The sequence below is a fragment of the Phoenix dactylifera genome, chromosome 1, assembly GCF_051530095.1.
Source record: "Phoenix dactylifera cultivar Ajwa chromosome 1, Ajwa_hap1_PhDact_Kaust_v1.1, whole genome shotgun sequence".
Classification (NCBI taxonomy): Eukaryota; Viridiplantae; Streptophyta; class Magnoliopsida; order Arecales; family Arecaceae; genus Phoenix; species Phoenix dactylifera.
In genome coordinates, this window is record NC_143190.1 from 27,915,131 (window position 1) to 27,923,162 (window position 8,032).

The 8,032-nt window shown below is 42.4% G+C and overlaps 1 non-coding gene across 1 annotated transcript; it reads left to right on the forward strand.

The window, feature by feature from the left end:
- The first annotated feature begins 5,042 nt into the window (after positions 1–5,042).
- LOC113461528 (small nucleolar RNA R71) lies at positions 5,043–5,148 on the forward strand. The gene has a single exon (XR_003383802.3). It is a non-coding gene; the product is annotated as a small nucleolar RNA R71 (small nucleolar RNA).
- Positions 5,149–8,032: the final 2,884 nt, after the last annotated feature.

Consider the following 8,032-nt stretch of genomic DNA (forward strand, 5'->3'; position numbering starts at 1 on the left):
TACGTATATGGATGGGATGTAGGGCCCATTTACTACAATGGACCACATCTCATAGTCTTGGGCTTGGATGAATATTCTCATCCTAGCCTTCCAGTATGAGTAGTCAGATCCATTGAAGAAAGGGGATCTTTGGGTGGACTGACCCTCAATGTGAGAAGATCCAAATGGGGTTGTCATTTTGATCTTTTAACTCTTGAGTGGAAGAGTTTTTGGTTCTGATACAACTTGTTGCCCAGATAGACAACCCAAGAGGGGGGGGGGGGTGAATTGGGTTTTTAAATTAACTTGAATATTAAAACTTTATGGATGATTAATTTAAAGCTATAGCAAGTTGTTTAATTAAAGCTAAGTGCTGTGAGTAGTGTCCGGGGAAGAAGATGAGAGACAATGCACTACAAACACAAAGTTTTATAGTGGTTCGGAGCTAACCCTTGCTCCTACGTCCACTCCCCAAGTCTCACTTGGGAATTTCACTATAACCTCCTTGGATTACAGCCGGTTGTTTTGCAAGCTCACAACCAAACTTGTTGTTTTACGAGCTCACAACGAACTCGGTCGGTTTTCCCAGGCTCACCGACTAGAACCAAACTCCGATTGTTTTTCCGGGCTCACAATCAAACCCTTACACACGTTGGTTTTAACTTGGCTCACCAACCAACCTTAAACCCCTTGATTCAATCCCCCGATTGAATCAAGTAAATACAAGAGATAGAAGAAAACAGAAAATAGCTTCTCAAAAAGCAGATTTAAAACAATATAATCGTAAAGGAGTTAGAAGCCCTCAAACGCTTTTAAGCTGGTGAAGAGGTATGGCTTCTGGAACTCCGGTCTCCTCTTGAAAGAGTGGTCGACTTGAATGCAGGAGGAGGAAGCTTTGATTGTTGGGAAGAAGTTGTTGGAGCAGTAAATGCAGATCTCCCCTTTTTCGTTTAAGAGCACTTGGAGAGCTTGAAAACTTGAATGCTTGGAGTGGAATGTCTATTCTCTACCTTGCTATAGTCCTCTGTGGCTATTTAAGCCAACCCCCACGGAAACTAGCCGTTACTCTGCTTTTTCTGGCCGTTCTGCACACTCTGCGCAGCCTGACAATATGACCGTTGGTGGGTTGGAGTCGACTCGCGCGATCAGGAGTCGACTCGGCTGTAGCAGGAGTCGACTCACGCTTTTTCGGAGTCGACTCGGCAACTGTTCCAAATTTGAATTAAAGTTGCAGTCTTGACTGGGAGTCGACTCGTCTTGACCTGGAGTCGACTCGCCAACTTCTGGAGCTGACGTGGCAATTTTGGAGTCGGCTCATCCACTGAAGTCCGTGGATCCAAATTTGAATTTTGTCCACTCGAGTCGACTCGACTGTCCTGGGAGTCGACTCGAATCTTAGAGCCCGAACTCCCGATTCTCTGTCTTTTGGCTCATCCAGTCTTGGAGTCGACTCGAACTTCCTTGGAGTCGACTCGGCTCTCAGTTTCCGAAAGTTAGTCTTCTGCCTTTTGACGTGAAGCTTGTCTCGGAGTCGACTCGAGCTGTCTGTGAGTCGACTCGAATCTCAGAGGCAGTAACATGGTCTTCTGTCTGTTGATGGTCGCTCAGTCTCGGAGTCGACTCGCGTACTGCGGGAGTCGACTCGAATCTCAGAGTCCGAAAATCGTTCTCTGACTTTTTCTTTGTGTTTCTCTTGGAGTCGACTCTTACTACCCTGGAGTCGACTCGTTGAACATTGGAGTCGACTCGCGCACTTCGGGAGTCGACTCGTTGACAGTTTCTGAGTTGAAGCTTTCTGTCCTTCTGTTTGTTCTCAGTCGGAGTCGACTCGTACTGATCTGGAGTCGACTCGAGCTCGTGCCAGTGAACTTGATACGCTTGGAGTCGACTCGTGATACTCGGGAGTCGACTCGAGTCTCAGACATTGGTTCATGCAGACTTCTTAACTTATCCAAAATACTATGAACCAAGTCTAGAAACACTTGGACAGGATTTTCACTGAAACACTCAATTGAATTCATTAGTAATCACAAGATATACTCAAATGCTTTGAGCTCATCAAAATCAAATGGAATTTTAATCAATCACTCCACAGGTTTGAAGATCTTACTAAAATCCTAAATGAAGCGACGGTAGAAACCAGCATGGCCAAGAAATGAACGAATTTGTTTCATAGTTTTGGGTGGAGGGAGATTGGAAATAAGATCAACTTTGGCTTTATCTACTTCAATACCCCTCTTGGACACGATGTGTCCCAAGACTATGCATTCTTGAACCATGAAATGGCTCTTTTCCCAACTTAACACTAGGTTGGTCTCCTTATATCTTTTCAGAACTAGAGTTAAATTATCCAGACAATCGTCAAAAGATAGGCCAAAAACTGAGAAATCATCAATGAATACTTCTAGAAAGTTTTTCACCATATTTGAAAAAATGGCCATCATACATCATTGAAAAGTTGCGGGTGCATTGCATAGTCCAAAAGGCATCCTCCTATATGCAAATATCCCAAATGGACTGGTAAAGGTGGTTTTCTCTTGATCGTCCGGATAGATAGGTACTTGATTATACCCTGAATAACTATCTAAGAAGCAGTAGAAACCTTGACCAGCCAACCGTTCCAAAATTTGATCTATGAAAGGTAGAGAAAAATGGTCCTTCCTAGTCATTGTGTTGAGTTTTCTGTAGTCAATGCACACGCGCCAACCTGTGGTTGTGCGTGTTTGTATCAATTCCCCTTCCATATTTTCAACCACAGTGATACCTAATTTTTTTGGTACCACTTGTGTCGGGCTTACCCACTTACTATCAAAAATCAGGTAGATGATTCCGGCATCTAGTAACTTCACCACATTTTTCTTGACTACCTCCTTCATGTTAGGATTGAGTCTTCTTTGCATTTCTCGGGTGGGCTTTGCATCATCTTCGAGGTGAATTCGATGCATGCATATGGAGGGGTCAACCCCTTTCAAATCGGCTACAGACCATCCTATGGCATGTTTATTCTCTTCTAGTATCCTTAAAAGCTTACCCTCATGTTCAGTAGATAAGTTGGCCGCGATGATTACAGGGAGGGTATCTTCTGGTCCTAGAAAGGCATACTTAAGAGTTGTCGGAAGTGGCTTTAATTCAAGTTTAGGTGGAGAATCAATGGAAGGACAAAGTGGTGCGCTAGCAATGGGGGGAAGAGGTTTAGGTCGGATCTTCCAAGGAAGGGAACTCATGGGAGATTGATTGTCGAGTAAGATGTTGACTTCTTCTATGGCCTTGTCTATATCAAAGTTGTCAATGTCAAAATGGGCCAAGCATGCCTCTAGAGGGTCATCTGCTAAGATATAGGGAAGGGCTTCCTCTACAAGATCATCCATTTCATCAATTAGGCAACACTTGTCTTCCCTCATATGTTGGTCATCGGCATGACACACATTCAACTTAATTTTCATGTTCCCAAATAATATGCCCATTGCCCCAGTTCTATAGTTGATACATGCATTGGCTGTAGCTAAAAAGGGACGACCAAGAATCATGGAAATTTGTTTTTTTAGGTTGGGCACATGTTCCATATCAAGGACAATAAAATCTACTAAAAAATAGAATTTGTTTACCTTGACAAGAACATCTTCAATCATCCCCCGTGGCATCTTCACAGATCGATCAGCCAATTGTAAGGACACCGAGATGGGTTTTAATTCACCTAACCCAAATTTCTCATAGACTGAATAGGGTAGAAGATTCACACTTGCCCCTAGATCTAAGAGTGCTCGGTCGATGGAGTTATTTCCTATGACACAGGAAATAGTGGGAGTACCAAGATCTTTGAATTTTGGAGGGATGTTGTGTTGGAGAATGGAACTTATCTGCTCAGTTAGGAGGACCTTTTTAGGCACATGAGTTCTACATTTTTGCTTTTGGGTGCAAAGGTCTTTGAGAAATTTGGCATAGGAGGGAACTTGTTTGATGGCATCAAGGAGTGGAAGGTTGATTTTAACTTGTTTGAAGACCTCCATCATCTCTTCTAGTGATGTTCCCTTCTTGCCAAAGGGAGAGGGTGCATTAAGTGCTTCAGGGAATGGGGCCTTTGGAATATGGGTTGTGGCAGATGGTGGACTAACTGAAGAAGGTTTTGGATTTTCATGTGATACATTCCTCTCCTCTTCTTCACCTTCCTTGTTGTTACCCTCCCCAACCTTATTATCTATTACACGTCCACTCCTAAGGGTAGTCAAAGCATTGGCTTGCTCATGATTTAGTCGAGTTTCTTGAGCCACGTATTGTCCCCTTGGATTACTCATTGGTTGACTTGGAAGCTTGCCTTCCTCTCGCTTGTTTAATGCATTAGCTAGTTGACTCATTTGGGATTCTAGCTTAGTAATGGATTGTGTGTGCGAGTGCAATAGTTGTGTGTTTGCCTCCAAACCTTGAAGGGCAGTCAACACTTTCTCCTCAAAGGCTGTATTTCTTTGGGTTGGAGGAGGAGGATGTTGAAATTGATTTGAGGGACGGTAGAGATGAAAATTCTGAGGGTTTTGAAAATTTTGGGAGTAGGGTTGGGTGGTATTCGAAGCTTGCTGCCTCCAAAAAAAATTTGGATGATTCCGCCATCCCGGGTTATATGTATTGGAAAATGGTCATTACCCGATCTGGGTTGTGTTTGAGCAGCATTGATGTATTCTTGCACGAGTTTGGGAAATTGGGATGCTGAGGGGCACTCATGAATAAGATGCGATGGGCTAGAACAGATAGCACACACTTGTGCTTGGGAAGAGCTAACGATATGTCCTCCTATCATCAGTTGGTCAATCTTATGGGACAATGCATCTACCTTGCTAGACAGGCCCATAGAATGACTTATTTCACAAATGGTCCCTTTTCTTTGAGAACTCGGGGGTGCTTGACGAGAATAAGAAGCATGGTGGAGGGAGTTTTAATTGAGATTTTCAAATAATTGCCATGCTTCATGCTCATTTTGAAGCATGAAAGTTCCCATGCATGCGGCATCAATCATCTGACGGTTTCCTTCAGTCAATCCGTCATAGAAACATTACACTAGCTGCCATTTAAGTATTTGATGATGAGGGCATTTTCGGATTAGGTCCCGAAATCTTTTCCAAGTTTCATGAAATTCTTCTCCCTCAGTTTGGGAGAAGCTTGTGATGGCACATCTAAACTGGTTCGTTCTTCCTATGCAAAAGTATTTTTTAAGGAATTCTTGTTGCATTTGATCCCAGGAACGAATCGAATCGGCTTCTAAAGAATTCAGCCATTGCTTGTCTCTGTCTTTAAGGGAGAAGGGGAATAATCTAAGTTTCAGAGCATCATCAGTGAAGTTTTGAATCTTGACAGTGGTGCAAATTTCAAGGAATTCATCTAGGTGTTTATATGGTTCTTCGTTGGTGAGCCCATAAAAAGATGGGAGTATTTGGATCACACTAGACTTTATTTCATATTGTACAGCTGCTACCTCAGATAATCGAATGCAAGATGGGGAGTATAAATGGTGGGAGTAAAGTACTCCCTCAGGAGTTTGGGTTGTTCTTCAGCCATCTCAGGAGGTGGGGATGATTCTAATGCTCTGATCTCAGCTCGAATATTTCTAAGGGTCCGTTCTATTTCAGGATCAAAGGGTAATAGGTCACGTACTCTAGAACGACTCCCTTGCATAAACTAGTACTTGATCAGTCAAGCATGCAATAAAATAAAAACACATCAAATCCTTGTATTTGCCCTAAAATCACTTGACAGCTCCTAACTGGTTTGAAGAGGGTACCTAAGCCTCCAATCCGATCTAATGAACTGAGTTGATCAGGTAAGCTCTGATCGGTTATTTCAATTTCAAAAAATAAACCATGCAATAGCACGTATCCTGTAGGATAGTGATTACGGGTGTCGGTCCACAGTAATTGGAGACAAGTTATTTTTCTTTTAAAAGTAAATCACGAAGAAGAATCTGCTAACTTGATTTAACTAAATTAATCTATGAGTACGAATTGAAATTTATCAAAGTAGATAGATCTAGGGTTTAGAATCCACCGCATAGTATTGCATTAGGGACTGTGTTCTTAATTTTTATCTTTTGGAGAGGCATGCAAAATTGGCTACAAGCCTTTTAAAATAAAAACATAAAGAGTTTTAGGAAGATCCATCTTCGGTATAGCATGAAATGTCTACCTAAGTATGCTAATCTAGGGTGCAGCACACCTCATCTTCCTAGGCATGGATCATCTTAGACTACTTTAGCAAACATGAATAGTAACTAGCATGCTCAAAGTTTAAATATCATAAAGGAATATTTCATTGAAAATTAGAATTTAAACAAGCTCCAAAAACATTAAAAGAGTAAGAACTACAATGCCCTGATACATTGCTAGGGCTTCATCCAGCCCTAGACTAGACATTTAGCCGAGCATGGCTTCCAGACAACCTCCTGTTAGAACCCGCCCATGCCGCAGAAAATTTTAAAAAAAATTCAGATGGCAGCGGAAGAGACATGCGCGGGATCAACCGTTCATCGCATGAACGTTGTTCAAAAATCGTTTGTAGTTAGATAAGGATTAAAAACTTTTAAAAATTTTAGGAAGATCAGATCTTCACCTTTGTGCGGGTAGGTGATCACCGCAACCTGATGATCGTGGTTTTGGAAGAGGGCTCGCTTGAAGCCGCACAAGCGTCCGGCCTCTGCGGATATCCACACGAAGTAGAGGACCGATCAAGGTTTCCTTGTCTCTCCGGGGTGCTAGCTCCCTTGCAGAGACTTCTTTTGATGGATGATCACCTCCCTTTCAATCAACTCTTGATGCCAGAGAGAGGAGGAAGAGGAAGAAGGGATCAAGAAGAAGATCCCAGAACCTGACTGCAGCCCCTTTTAATTTCCCTTGCGTTGGAAGAAGGAAGGGAGGAGAGGAGTGCCGCCAAGCCTTCTTTCTTTTCTTCCTTGCTTGCGGCTGAAGACCAAGGAGAGGGAGGAGGCCACGGCACAAAAGAAGAGGGAGTCCAATGCCCTAGTGTGCCGCCTCATGTCCCTTTAAATAAGCATGTGGAGCTCCTAACTTTTAGGAGCTCCAGATGATTTTCCTTAAGAGGGGCGCCGGCCCCTCTCTTCATGCCGTACCAAGGAGAAAAAGGGGGAGGGGCATGCGCCCCTCCCTCATGGTTAACCCTAATCCTCATTAAGTAAGGATTGGGATGCCCTAATGTGGCTAAGCCCTAATCTAATTAGGCTTAGTCCAAGGGTGAACCAATTGGGTTTAATCTAGGTAAGTCCTAATCCAATTAGAACTCAATAAACCATGACTCAATTGAACCCTTCAATCCTAATCTAATTAGGAGTCATCTTGATTTATTAGATTAATAATTAATTGGAACTTAAGAACTCCTAACCCAATTAGGATTTATTCAATTTTAGTCCTAATCCAATTAGGAGTCTAATTTGAATCCGAAGTCCTAATCCAATTAGGATTTCTAGAAATCCTATTCTAAGTATGAATCCAAAATGAATTCAAAATCCTAATCTAATTAGGATTGTAGGAATCCTACTCCAAGTAGGAATCCCAGTCCTACTCCAAATAGGATTTCAGTCCTAATCCAATTAGGACTCTAGGAATCCTACTCGAAGTAGGATTTGTGTTTAAGTCCAATTAATTAATTTCATTGTTCCTTCTTCAACTGATTATCAATCGCATTGATTACTCGTGATTCATAATCACATTTCAACCATCGGATCGGTCAATACTTCTAGTGTGTGTGACCTCATAGGTTCTATTCTGACTGGTAGTGAGATATATTGCGATCTTTATCTCAATATCATTGAAAACTCCTTTCAATGGGTTGGAACGATTCCAACTCAACTCATTAAGATTTATCGATCATCGATATATTCCCTGTGAGTCTCACCATCCACCAGTGACACCTAGCAGCATGTAGTGGCTACCCAGCAGAATAGAATGATGAACCTCTAGATGTAGTTGTCGTGTGATTCAGTCCTACTATCGTGGATCCCTACAGAACAGAGGTTATGGACAACTCGTCAAACCCCATCGTCTGTCGTATGTGAAGA